This window comes from Geotrypetes seraphini, chromosome 4, assembly GCF_902459505.1.
Source record: "Geotrypetes seraphini chromosome 4, aGeoSer1.1, whole genome shotgun sequence".
In the NCBI taxonomy this organism is placed as follows: domain Eukaryota; kingdom Metazoa; phylum Chordata; class Amphibia; order Gymnophiona; family Dermophiidae; genus Geotrypetes; species Geotrypetes seraphini.
Window position 1 is genome coordinate 316,292,541 of NC_047087.1, and position 14,184 is coordinate 316,306,724.

Consider the following 14,184-nt stretch of genomic DNA (forward strand, 5'->3'; position numbering starts at 1 on the left):
CTTATGATTTGACTTACATAATGTTGTACTTGCATATATCCATACAATGACCCTGGACCAAATAGTGTGCATTATTTATGAAATGACCCTCGTCTATATTGATATTAGATCCCTAATATGTGTCGAGTTAGGATAAAAACTTTTTTTGAAAAAAAACTTGCACTATAACTATGGCAAATTGTAACCTGTAAACTGTGTATCATGTATATTATATATTATCTATATTGATATTAGATCCCTAGTACGTGTCCAATTAGGTTAAAAACTTGTATTGTATGCAGTGCACCAGCAACTCGAGAAGTCCTGCTGCTCAACGGACTGGGTAAATCCAGCCGATTCTGTTGTTCAAGTCACATCTTACGTTTAGGAGATCTCTTCTACAGACTGAGGATTTAGCTATTACAGTGCCAGGCGGAGGTGGGATTAGAACTTGGATTCTTACTCTTCAGAGCAGAATAAGGACATGTGTGGCAGTAGAAGTTGTATCAAAACTGCAGATATGTACAACGATGTAGGCAAATTTTATTGTGACAATCAAACTATATATTAAAACCTTTTTACCAAACAGGGGACCCAACACGGTCCGTGTTTCAGACAACCTTCATCAGGGGTCCTATTAGGTACAGATATAACATAAAACACAATATTAAAAATACAATAATATAAACAGTTGTAATAATAATAAAAATGAAAAGATAACAGTTCGTTCATATTTAACACTAGCAGTCATTTATTATCAATTCTGTCTTTTCTGCACGCATTTCTATTGATATTGCATGCGTACTTATCACCTTTTTAAACATATATTTGTCCTCATGCTTTTAATTTCTTAATATTATAGTCTATGGTCAAATTGATCATCTTGTTGTCTTATTCTTATTACTTGTTATCTTTTCATTTTTATTATTATTACAACTGTTTATATTATTGTATTTTTAAGATTGTGTTTTATGTTATATCTGTACCTAATAGGACCCCCGATGAAGGTTGTCTGAAACACGGACTGTGTTGGGTCCCCTGTTTGGTAAAAAGGTTTTAATACATAGTTTCCTTGTCACAATAAAATTCGCCTACATTGTTGAACATATCTGCAGTTTTTGGTTTGTTTGTTCCTGGCTGGTTTTTTCACTACAGACGAGGTTGGACATCCCTTCTTTTGGTTCAGTAGAAGTTGTATCTACAGACACAGACCGTGCTCCTTATTGCTTGCATACCACCTCTTGGTGGCTCTGGCATTTCAAAGCAGTGAGCATTGGAGGATTAAAGGGCAAATTCTATAAGAAGCGCCTACTTAGGCACCGTTCAGCGCGATTCAAGTAAAATTGGGCGCTGTTTAGTGAATCGCGCTGAGCAGCACCTATTATGGAGGCACCCAGTAAATAGGCCAGCTCTAGGCCCAACTAAAAGTTAGGCTCCCATGCGAGCTTAAGAGCAGCGATTCTGTAACGAGGCGCCTACCACGTAGCCACACCTAGCATGCACAGCGCCTATTTTTTTGAAAGCCACCTAAATTTTTAAAGGCGCCTTGTTACGGAATCGCGTTTTCTTGATAGGCGCCTAGGTTTCAATCAGTGCTGATTTAAAAAGCTTAATTGAGCTTGTTCTTCCATTTAGACAGGCGCCTGGTTACAGAATTTGGGCCTAAGTGACTTGCCCAGAGTCCCAAGGAGCAGCACCAGGATTTGACCTCGCAACCTCTGGGTGCAGAGGCAGCAGCTCAACCAGTGTGAGCTATTGCAGCCAGTTTGAAGACACCAAACAGCCCAAAAGTCAACAACCATTTCCTTCAGACTTTGTGATCATAATATTGAAACCTAGTGTACACTCTGAAACGTCAGCTCAGGTGTCACGATTTTAGGTTACAAGAGACAGAAATGGAAGTACAGTATATACAAGATTACAATGTTCCCTCTAAGCTGAGCGCATGAGCGATCGCTCAAGTTTCAAGTTTATTAGCATTTTATGAATCGCCTATCGTAATATCTAGGCGATGTACATTCTAAAAGCCACAGATGGTGGTTTCACATATAATTTTAACAAATTAGACTTATTACAGACAATACAAAACATAATCAAAATTTTAAGAAACAGTCAATACAATACATTTAAGGTCAAAAAATAACATGACTGGGTAGGAAAGGAGGCAAAAGTTACATCATTTTTATCTATTGAAATTTACATGAATAGGAAAACACAATATGGGGTGAGGGGAAAAAAAAAAGTCCAATGTTTGTAATAAAATGTATAAAAGTTATGTGTGTTATATCGTGTGTTCAAATGCATCTTGAAATAAAAAAGTTTTTAAAAATCTTTTAAATGTTTGTAAGTCTTTTTCTATTCTTATGTAATTTGGTAGTGAGTTCCACAACGTGGGTGCCATAACTAAAAAAATGTCGTTTCTTCTTATACCAATAATTTTCAAGGAGGGGATAGATAATAAGTTCGAAGCCGATGATCGTAAAGAACGTATTTTCATTGGCTCACTATTTTCATTGGCGTCACTCACAAGTTTTCTCGTGTCGCTCACTAAAATACATAGTGAGCGCGACTGGAATCGAGTGCGGGCGGAGGTGAGAGGAAGCGGCGGCGGCTGCTCAGGCCAAGCGCCGGCACGGCACCGCGAAAGGGGACGGAAGCGGCGCGAGTCTGGCGCTTGTCGTTCTCCTCGGGCGACGCCGTGCCTGCGCGTCCTCCTCGGAGCCTTGTTTTTTCCATCCGCCGCTCCACGCCGCCGCCTGAAATGTTTTTTTCAAGCTTCGGTCTGCCCTGCTCGCCTTAGTGTATTTTAAGTTGAAAGATGCAGCGGCGGCTCCTCTCAAGATCCCCGACTGTATCGGACTTCCGACGCAGGTGGGGATCGTGAGAGGAGCCGCTGCCACGTCTTTCAGCTTAAAAATACGCTAAGGCAAGGAGCAGGGCAGGCCGAAGAACAGCATGAACATACCATTAAGGCTGCGGACTCGCGTATGCGCACTCCTGCGGCCCACGGACCTACACCTCACAGAACACGCAGATAGGAGTGCGCATGCGCGGCTAGCGTTTTATTATATAGGAGTATGTAACTTGTCGCTCATGCATATTTTTTTTTGCACACACCTCATCAATTCTTAGAGGGAACATTGTACAAGAACTATAGTCCTGATTTGTCCAATGCCTAATGCCAACAGCCAAACACCTGGAGGGATTTTCTATTCGTACAGCCCAGGAATTCTGCACAATTGAGGCATCCCTGTCAGTCTAGCTACTTTACAAGCTGGGTCATTGGTGTTGAAGTGCTCTCTGGTACTACTATTCCTTTTTTTCAGTTCAAGCATTGTAATTGGGTTTATAGTTCATGAAATTTTATTGAATTTAAATGTTTCACCACAAAGAGTGACAATAAAATACAGGGCAAAACAAATCATGCCACCCAAGTAGAAGCATTAATTAACCTACCATTAACTAAATTTACAAATTTTAAGATAGAAAATGCTTCGCAATTCAGTCACAGATGTCAAAATATAACAAGAAGAAGCATTAATTAAGCATAGAACTATCTGTCGAGATTCATGCAGCATCCTATTAAGATTCCAAATTAATAAAGGAAATAAGACAGGTTTCCCACATTTTCTTGGCAATTACCTGTTCAAATTTGCCAGTCAGACAAGATTCCACTACGTACTTAGGAGTAATGTTATGAAATTCCTTTTTTCACAGAGAGGGAGGTGGATGCCTGGAATGCCCTCCCGAGGGAGGTGGTGGAGAGGAAAACGGTGATGGAATTCAAAAAAAGCGTGGGATAAACACAGAGGATCTCTTTTTTTTTTTTTTTTTTTAGTTAAATAAGTTTTATTGTCTTTAGAAACAAATGGTATAAATTAAAGAACTAAGGCCGGTATTGGACAGACTCATATGGTTTGTGTCCCATTTATGGTGGTTCGGTGTAGGATGGGCTGGGGAGGAAGTTATTGGCCAGACTTTACGGTAGATATCCTGCAAACAACGGGATGGTTGGATAGGCAACGGGATGGTTGGATAGGAGTGAGCTTGGACGACAACTTCAGCATTTGGAACCTAGGACAATACCAGGTGGACTTTGCAATCTATGACCCAGAAATATCAAAGAAGACACAAGTTAATTTAATCATGTATTTTTTTTTAATGAGAATAACTAAAGGGCAGACTGGATGAGCTGTTCAGGTCTTTATCTGCCGTCATTTACTATGTTACCTGGTAGAAATCATAGCTTGCATACGCAGGAGTTTCGTCAGCCGTAAGCCCGAAGTCATAATGCCATTGTATAGATCCATGGTGAGACCCCATCTGGAATACTATGTACAATTCTGGAGGCCACATTACCACAAAGATGTGCTGAGACGTGAATCGGTCCAGCGAATGGCCACCCGGATGGTCTCGGGACTCAAGGATCTCCCATATGAGGAACGGCTGGATAAATTGCAGCTATACTCACTCGAGGAACATAAAGAGAGGGGAGACTTGATCGAGACGTTCAAATATCTCACGGGCTGAATCGAGGTGGAAGAGGATGTCTTCTTTTTCAAAGGTCCCACGGCAACAAGAGGGCATCCGTGGAAAATCAGGGGCGGGAAATTGCATGGTGACACCAGGAAATACTTCTTCACCAAAAGGGTGGTTGATCGCTGGAATAGTCTTCCACTACAGGTAATTTAGGCCAGCAGCATGCCTGATTTTAAGACAAAATGGGATCGTCACGTGGGATCTCTTCACAGAGAAAGATAGGGGAGGGTCATCGGTGTGGGCAGACTGGATGGGCCGTGGCCCTAATCTGCCATCAGTTTCTATGTTTCTAAACTCAAAGAGTAGTAACATTCCAGAGCTGAGATTGTGATGTCATAATGCCTCATTCCACCAATGCCTAAGAGCCATCCTCAGCAGTGATGTCACAATGGCTTGATTAGATGGCAACTAAAGCATTTGGAACCCAGGACAATACCAGGTGGACTTTACAGTCTATGACCCAGAAATATCAAAGAAGAGACAAGTCAGTTTAATCACGTATTTCTAATGAGAATAACTAATGGGCAGACTGGATGGACTGTTCGGGTCTTTATCTTCCGTCATTTACTATGTTGCTATCGACATGCATTTGTTTCTGAGCAGAAGGAAAAGAAAAACAGGGTTAATGTGGCTGCAAAATGTACCATATCTTGTTTGTTTACCTGCTGTCAATATCTCTGCTTTAAAAAGCCATCATGGAAAATAGTCCTTTATTTATGTTTAAGTTTTTCAGATAAATGTTGGCCTAAGACCTCAAACCCTTTCAGGGTGCTTTCAGGAAGAAATAAAGTTCTCCCTCTCTGTGCAGGTAGCACTTTCTCTCAGAAGGGTCACATAATGGCATCCTTTAATAAGTTTCTGGTAAAGAATACAAATCCTGAAGCATGCAATTGCTTGAAAAGCTAGCAAGAGCGAGAGACTTCACAGGGCTATGCGCACGGCACGCATACAGAGCAGAAGATCTATTTTGCTTTTATCCTCTTTGCAGTGGGTTCACAAGTTAATAGCTGAAAAGAGACTGCTGCTTCTCACCCTGGGTCATCTCTTCTTTTACAGACACACATCACTTAGCCTGTGTAAATGTTCGTCCGTCTGTTGCGGATGAAGAGATTAATATCAAACCTGTTTGCAGATGCTTTCGTTTGGATAACGTGGCGATTTTATTTTGGATGTGCTCTGCAATATCCCAGGCCACACCTCGAATACTGTGCGCAGCTCTGGTCGCCGTATCTCAAAAGAGAACGATATAGCAGAATTAGAAAAGGTTGAAAATGATAAAAGGGGATGGGATGACGTCCCTAGGAGGAAAGGCTAAAGTGGCTAGGAGGCTCATGATCAAAACTTTGAAACGTCCAAAAACCAGCCTCTGTCGGGAGCTGGACTTCCTAATAATAATAATAATAATAACTTTATTTTTGCAGTACCAGAATAGTTCAGAGCGGTTTACATGACAAGAGACTGTACATCTACAGCGAAATTTACAAATAAGTCAATCAATCAATATAACTTAGCGAGTCGGGAGCAGGCAAGAAGGAGATAGAGAGGTTATAAACAGGGACGTTAAAGTGCTGATAATCAAAACCAACTTTCTGGGCATGCAGCAGCACTTTTAAGCTGCTGTGCGCCAGAGCTCACAGGGATGTGTTGGGAGGTGTGTTATGGGCAGGAATTGGATGGGCTTCAACCTGGATGTCCTGCAGCGATAATCAAAGCTTTCCCAGGATGTCCTAGAGCAGTGTTCTTCAACCACTGGTCCATGGACCAGTGCCGGTCCACAGAAATTTCCTGCTGGTCCATAGGTGCATCAGGCCCAAAACAGTGTTCTTCAACCGCCGGTTCGCAGTGCGATTGATGCAGCGTTATCTTCTGGCCGGCTCCCTCTTCCTCACTGACCCAGTGCACAAAGTTCAAGTTCAAGTTCACTTTATTTTTGATGAATCGCCTATTTAAAACATTCTAAGCGATGTACAATTAAAAAACAAATTATAAGAGAACATACAATCATATTAGTAATACATTAATAACAGCAAAATAAATATTTGTTAAATAATTACATAAAACAGAAAAGATCTCTATACATAATGTTAAAAACAAACATGAAAAGAGGGAAAGGGGGGAAAAAGTTACAAATTTTTCTCTTAATGGAGGAAAAAACATATATTAGGGAAAAAAACAAAGGGAGGGGAAAAGGAAAAAAAAAAGAGATTAATTAATCGATAAAGGCATCATTGAATAAGAAAGCGGCTCCTACGTACATCAGAGGGGAGGCTTCCAGATGGCCCACGACTTAACTCAGTGTTCTTCAACCGCCGGTCAAACAAAATAATTATTTTATTTCTGCCGGTCCATAGGTGTAAAAAGGTTGAAGAACACTGTCCTAGAGGGAACTGAGATGCCGGCAATTATACCTGTTTTAGTTGTGTCCAAGTGCCCCAAAGCTGCCCAAACTGAACACGTGATCACTGAGGGATTAAGCAGGGGTGTCAAAGTCCCTCCTCGAGGGCTGCAATCTAGTCGGGATTTTAGGATTTCCCCCAAGAATATGCAACCAACAAGCAGCAGCAGGCTCTAGAAAACAGTCACAGCAACGCAGTAGTCTCAGAAAAAAGCACAATTCATTCACGAGTCTTTAAGGCCACGTTTGTGGAACTCGCTTCCAGGCAATGTTCGTCAGATTTCCTCACTTTTATCCTTTCGTATGTGCTTGAAGGCTTTCTATTTTCGAGAGGCCATTAGCAATTTGTGAAGGGGGGAGATTGTGTTTTGTTGAGGAAGCTGTAAGTAGGATGTCATTAGAATGGTTTTATTTTTGATGAGATAGTGATGATGATGTTAGGTTCTTTGTTTATTTTTTTGCTTATGAGTGTACATTGTAACACGCATAGATTTTTGTGATATACGAGATATCTTTTATTTTTTTCTCAAAAACTTTATTCATTTCAAATCTTAAATCAAGTAAAATCAAGATACATAACAATTTAACTTTCAAATATAACCTGACATCTTATATTTGACCCTTATAAAATAATATAATACCTCCCACCTTTATTCCTTTATAAAAAAAAAAATTTGTTGCAATTATAATCAGACATACCCACCCCCCTCCCCCCCCTTAATGTCTTAAACTTTTTATATAGGGAAGAACACTTTTAATCTTTACAATACTCTATCAATGGCCTCCACACATCTTTAAATTTATTATAATTTCCTTTTTGGACCGCTAACGCCCTTTCCATTTTATATATATGCCAAAAGAATTCCACCAGAAACAATAATTAAGTCCATTCCAATTTTTCCAATTATAAGTGATCTGTTGAATGGCAATCCCAGTTAAAATTAACAATAATTTATTATTATTATTAGATATTTGTTTCTTAGTTCTCATTTCTATACCAAATAAAACTGTCATATGATAATGCCACATGATTTTCTAATAACAAATTAATTTGATTCCATATTGATTTCCAAAACTCTAATATATAAGGACAATAGAATAACAAATGATCCAAAGTCCCTGCTTCAAGATGACAATGCCAACATCTATCAGATTTAGAGCTATCTAATTTTTTTAAACGAACAGGGGTCCAGAAAGCTCTATGCAGCAAGAGAAACCACGTTTGTCTCATAGATGCAGACATTGTACATCTGGGATATTAATTTTTAAAATAAATGATAGTTCTTCGGTTTGGCGACCATAATTCACTGCCAAGCATAAATCTACAGCCTCTTTTACAAAGCCACGCTAGCGGCTGCCACGCGGCAACAGCCCCGAAGCCCTTTAAATCTCTATGGGCTTTGGGGCCATTAGCGCGGCTTTGTAAAAGAGGCCGCTAGTGTTGGTTATAGGAGAGAAGCCGAAGACTGAAAAAGCATCGAAGATACTAGGTGTTATCCTAGATCCTTATCTAAGTTTCGGAGATCAGATCGACACCTTCATCAAAAAAACTCTTTTTCAGAATTCCCATGAGCGTCCGAGCTCTTACTCCTGCGGCCAACAGGAGCTAAAAATGCTGGTGCGGCTTTGTAAAGGAGTAAATAACGGCAGATAAAGACCCGAATGGTCCGTCCAGTCTGCCCCAAGGAGCTCAGAATGGGTTACAGGTTAAACATAAATAAACTGCAGTTAACAGGTTACAATATGACAGATACACTACAATTTTACGATACAAGGTTGTGTTCTAATTTTATACATACCTAATACCAATAAATTTAATACAGTGGAACCTTGGTTTATGAGCATAATTCGTTGCAGAAGCATGCTCATAAACCAATTTACTCGTATATCAAAGAGAATTTACCCATAGGAAGTAATCTCGGAGAGAGCGAGAACTAGAAGGCCTTGAGCATGCACTGATGCTCAAGGCCCAGCCCAAGCAAGAGGGAGGATCTTTGATCACTGGCATGTCCTGGTGCCAGTGCCAGAGCGGGCTAAGCGATTGTGTTTGGGTGAGTGGGGGGATGCTGGATCGTGGTGGGGGGGGAAACGATGCAAGCGGGGGGATGCCGGATCGCGGGGTGAGGCATGCTTGGTTTCCGAGGTGCGGATTTTGCAAATGTTTTGCTCGTCTTACAAAACACTCGCAAAACACAGCACTCATAAACCGAGGTTTGACTGTACAAAGTTTAGAGGTTACCATTTCCCACACTTATCCTTAACAGGGCAAGTTTATTCAGTACAAGTTTTTATCACAACATTCGTCTAAGTCCGATTTGGACATATGGTCAACCAAGATTTAACATCCTATCTTGACAAATTCAACATTCTAAATGATAACCAGTCAGGTTTTCGTTCCGTACACAGCACTGAAACTGTCATCGCTTCTCTACTAGACTACCTTCACAACCTGTTTAGTCAGGGCTCAAGTGCACTAGTCCTGCAATTTGATCTTAGTAGTGCCTTCAACTTGGTTGATCATGCCATTCTTCTGGACTGTTTGGAATCGATCGGTCTCTCAGGCAATGTGTTAAAATGGTTCCAGGGTTTCCTAGATAAACGCTCTTACCAAGTTTATAGTGACAATACTCACTCCGTAAGCTGGGTTAACGTTTGTGGAGTCCCGCAGGACTCCTCCCTGTCCCCCAAGCTGTTCAATATTTACCTGGTCGCTCTAGGAAACCTACTGCAGAATTTGAAGATCAAATTCTACATCTACGCCGATGACATCACCTTAGTCTTTCCCCTAACTAACATAACCTCTGAGATAAATAATCACCTAGCATCAATCTTAACGCAAATCGAACTATGGATGGCCGATTTCAAACTGAAACTCAATTCTGAAAAAAACAAATTCTTCCTGGCAAGCCCGAACGACAAAATCAAAGACCCATCAATCTCCTTGAATGGTCAAGTCTTTCAAATAACAAACTCCTTAAAAATACTAGGAGTGACACTCGACCGCAACCTTACCCTCGAAACACACACCGACCTTCTGGTCAGAAAAGGCTTCTCCACCTTATGGAAGCTAAGATCCATCAGAAAGTACTTCGACGCTTCCTCATTCCGCTTACTTGTGCAATCCTCCATCTTAAGCCTACTCGATTACTGCATCATCTACCTGGGATCTTTAAAAAAAAAAACCATTCAAAGACTACGAATCATCCAAAACTCGGCAATCCGACTGATCTTTGGACTGAAAAAAATGGGAACACTTAACTCCCTACTACCAAAACCTCCACTGGCTACCCTTGGAAGCAAGAGAGCAATTCAAGTTCGCCTGTTTCTGCTTCAAATCCATCCTTGGTGCCGCCCCCTTATACTTGGTACCCCATTTTATCTTAGACCACCCATCCAAACACACACGCAGAACCCATCTGTTTAGCCATCCAACTCTAAAGGCCTGCCGTTACAAAAGATACCTGAATAGAACTCTCGCCTTCCAAGCAGGTCAGCTTAATAATTGGCTAGCCAACATTATCTCGCGCTCATCATCTTACCTAAACTTCAGGAAACTACTAAAAGCTAACCTATTTAACCGATATGTAACCTAACACCTCCATGCTCAACCTATGGCTCCATTTTATCGCACCGAGACCCTGCTTACCCATTTAAACTGTATCTTCATTTGTTGATTGGACTTATTTTCGCTGACTTTCCAACCCCCTCTTTGTTATACCTACATTATCTGATTGTACCTATTTGTTATACCTACATTCACTGATAGAACCTTTACGCAGACTTTCTTACCCTTCCTAGTTGTACCTATTTTCTCTGACTGTACCTATATTCGCTGATTGTCCAGTCCTTCTTTGTTGTTGTAAGCTGCCTCAAACTACTACAGCTTTGGCGGCATATAAGAAATAAATTATTATTATTATTATTATAAACCTAAAGTCAGCAGTGGGAAAATGCCCATTTTTCAAAAAATTGTCTATCTAAACGTCCAGGCTATTGTTCATTCAGACCACCAGGATGTCTATCTTTATACCACATTTTCGACCATAATTTCGTCCAAGTCCCAAAAGCCCAGAACAAGACCATTTGGATGTTGGAGAGAGGCCAATCTTAAAATGGACTGGCCACTGCAACAGAGCAGTGGTTCTCAAACCTGTCCTGGGAGACCCCCAGCCAGTCGGGTTGTCAAGATATCCCTCATGAATATGCATGACAGAGATTTGCATACCTGTCACTTCCATTATATGCCTTAGAGGGCACTGCTGTGAACTTCCCAAAAACCATGCAAGAAAAACATCTCACCAGAATTCCCTTATAGGTTATGGTGAGCCCCCCCCCAAAAAAAAACCACTATACCCAGCTGTCTACAACCCCTTTATGGCTTTATGGCTTTTATGGCTGCAGCCTTTATGGCTTTATATAGCCTTTATGGCTGCAGGTGGCACCTATATGGCAGTAGAGTGGCGTTTGGGGGGGGGTTTGGAGGGCGCACATGTTCCACCATAAATGTAGTGGTTAGAGTGGCTGATGGGCCTGAGTCCTCCTCTCTATAGTTCACCAGCCCACCTTCCAGGCTATTTAAGACACTTAAATGCAGTCGTACTAGGCTTTCCTATACCAGGTGCTGATGTTCTGGAGACAGTTATGTATTTTTTTATTCTGATCTTTGTGGGGGTGTGAGGGGGTCAGTGAACACTGGGGGAGTGTGTGGGGGTCTTTACTTTGTCTCTGCAGTGGTTATCTGGTCACTTTGGAAACCTTTTTGGCCCTTATACCTGTTTTTAAATCGTCTAACTCAAAATGTTTAAGTTTCATCCAGGATGTCTAGTAAAATATTCTATTATCCCTGCAGGACAACTAAGTCTGGGTCTGCCATCATGCTGCCCACAACCACTCCTCCAGATATGCCTCTTTCAGCTCTGGACACACAGTGGCATTCAGAGGCATTAAAAGTCCTATGGCACGTCCAGAAAGTTGGTTTGATTATCGGCACTTGGACAACCTATCTTTTAGGTTGTCCAAGTGCCGACTTGGGTGGATTTTTAGACGTGTTTAAGTTTTGATCATCAACCCCTTACTATACATTGGAAGATATTTCAATATGAGTTTTTATCCTATCATGACACCTACCAGGATCTGGTACCAATATACATTTCTTTGTAATCTATCGGTCATGAGTGGGGGAGTTAGGTGAACAGGTATGTTTTTATTGATTTCCTAAGGTTCATAGATGAAAGCGCGCGGGACAATTGCATGAGGACAAAAACACTAAGATAAATGCATGCAGGACGTCAGCGCACCAGATTAAAAGGTAACTTTAAAGCGCTCCGAGGAGGGGTGGGGGTCCCCCCCGATTTTACTTAGAAGTGTTGGTACTGCCGTTGGGGGGTTTGGGAGGGAGGAACACCCCCCCCCCTATTAGAGAGGAAAGTATAATTTTTTCCAGTGTTTTAATGAAAAATTACAGTTTCCTCGGTAAGTGGGGGGTTCCCCCCCTAACGGCAGCGGCAACACTTTTAAGTAAAGTGGGAGAGTCCCACACACACATCCTCAGAGCACTTTAAAGTTACCTTTTAATCCGACGCGCTGACGTCCTGCGTGCATTTGTCTTAGCGTTTTTGTCCTCGTGCTTTAGTCCCGCGTGCTTTAGTCCCGTCACCTTTCCTAAAGCTGAGGAGTCCTTCAAGGGATGTGCTCTGTGGGGGCAGTCAATTCCAGTGGCTCAGTATGAAGTGGGAGTAGGAGCATCGTTTGAAGGGTACGACCAGGGGGCGTTTTGAGGTGTATTTCATCCTGGGAGCGGAGGGACCTGTTCGGAGTGAAGCTTGGCCGTCAAGTAGCCCGGCGCCATGTTGTGCATGGATTTGAACGCTAGCATCAGGACCTTGAAGACACAATGTTTGGCTACGGGCAGCCAATTAGCCAACGATAGAGTCTGGGAGACAGGGGCACAGGCATGGAGGTTTCTTTAGAAATACGATTGCTGCATTTTATATTACGGTATTAGTGAAAAGGAATGTAAAAGTCTGCAACTGCTACAGGTTAATTTTTTGAGTTAAGGCAATTTGAGATGACTAACCTGCTACAAGCAGAACTACAGGTACACTGGCTGCCAACAGACTAGTATCAGATATTAAGGTCACACACATACATCGCTTTCAAAGCCTGCTGATCCAAAAGATGTTTTAGAGCAGGGGTGTCCAACCTGTGGCCCTGTGAAGTATTTTGTGCTCCGGTCGAGGGCGATGCAGTGTTTTCCTCTGTGGCCCCGGGTGTTTACCGTCTTGCCGGCTCCCTCCTCTGTCTTGCTGCAGCGTTTGTGCGACCCAGAAACATTTTTTTCAGCCAATTTGGCCCAGGGAAGCCAAAAGGTTGGACACCCCTGTTTTAGAGGGTGAAGGCAGTGTAAGGCAGAACCTTGGGTATCTGGGCGTGGAAAGTCAGAGAAATATCAAACGGGATACCCAAATATTTAAAGGATTTCATGATGGAATAACAGGAGCATCAAATAATATTGGAGGATTAGTCTCTGCTTATCTCATAGGATTTTCAAAAGGTGAAAGGGTAGATGTGAATCGCTTGTTTGCTCTTTCTAAAAATACTAGGGGGCATGCGATGACGCTACTAAGTAGTAGATTTAAAGCAAAGTGGAGAACATATTTCTTCGCACAACGTGTAATTAAACTTTGCAATTCATTGCCGGAAAAGCAGTTAGCTTAGCAGGGTTTAAGAAAGGTTTGGAGCATTTTCTAAGAGAACTCCATAGGCCATTATTGAGATGGCTTGAGGAATTCCACTGTTCATTCCTAGGATAAGCAGCATAAAGTCTATTTTTCTACTTGGGATCTAGTTGAGTACTTGGGGACCTGGGTTAGCACTGTTGGAAACAGGATGCTGGGCTTGATGGACCTTCACCCTGTCCCAGTAAATCAATTCTTATGTTCTTATTTGAGCCAAGTATAGGATGATAAAGCCATTGTGACATCACTGCTGAGGCTGGCTCTTAGGCATTGGTGGAATGAGGCATTATGACATCACAATCTCAGCTCTGGAATGTTGCTACTCTTTGGGTTTCTGCCAGGTACTTGGGACCTGGGTTGGCCACTGTCTGTCCCAGTAAGGCTATTCTTATGTGTGCTCCTAGTTCAAGTTCTCCTTCTACTAGTAATCATTTCTACAATGCTGCTAGGCCGTACACAGCACTGTACATTAAAACACTGAAGAGACAGTCTCAGGGCACACCTTTCTGCTCAGGACAAATCCATGTATCAGCA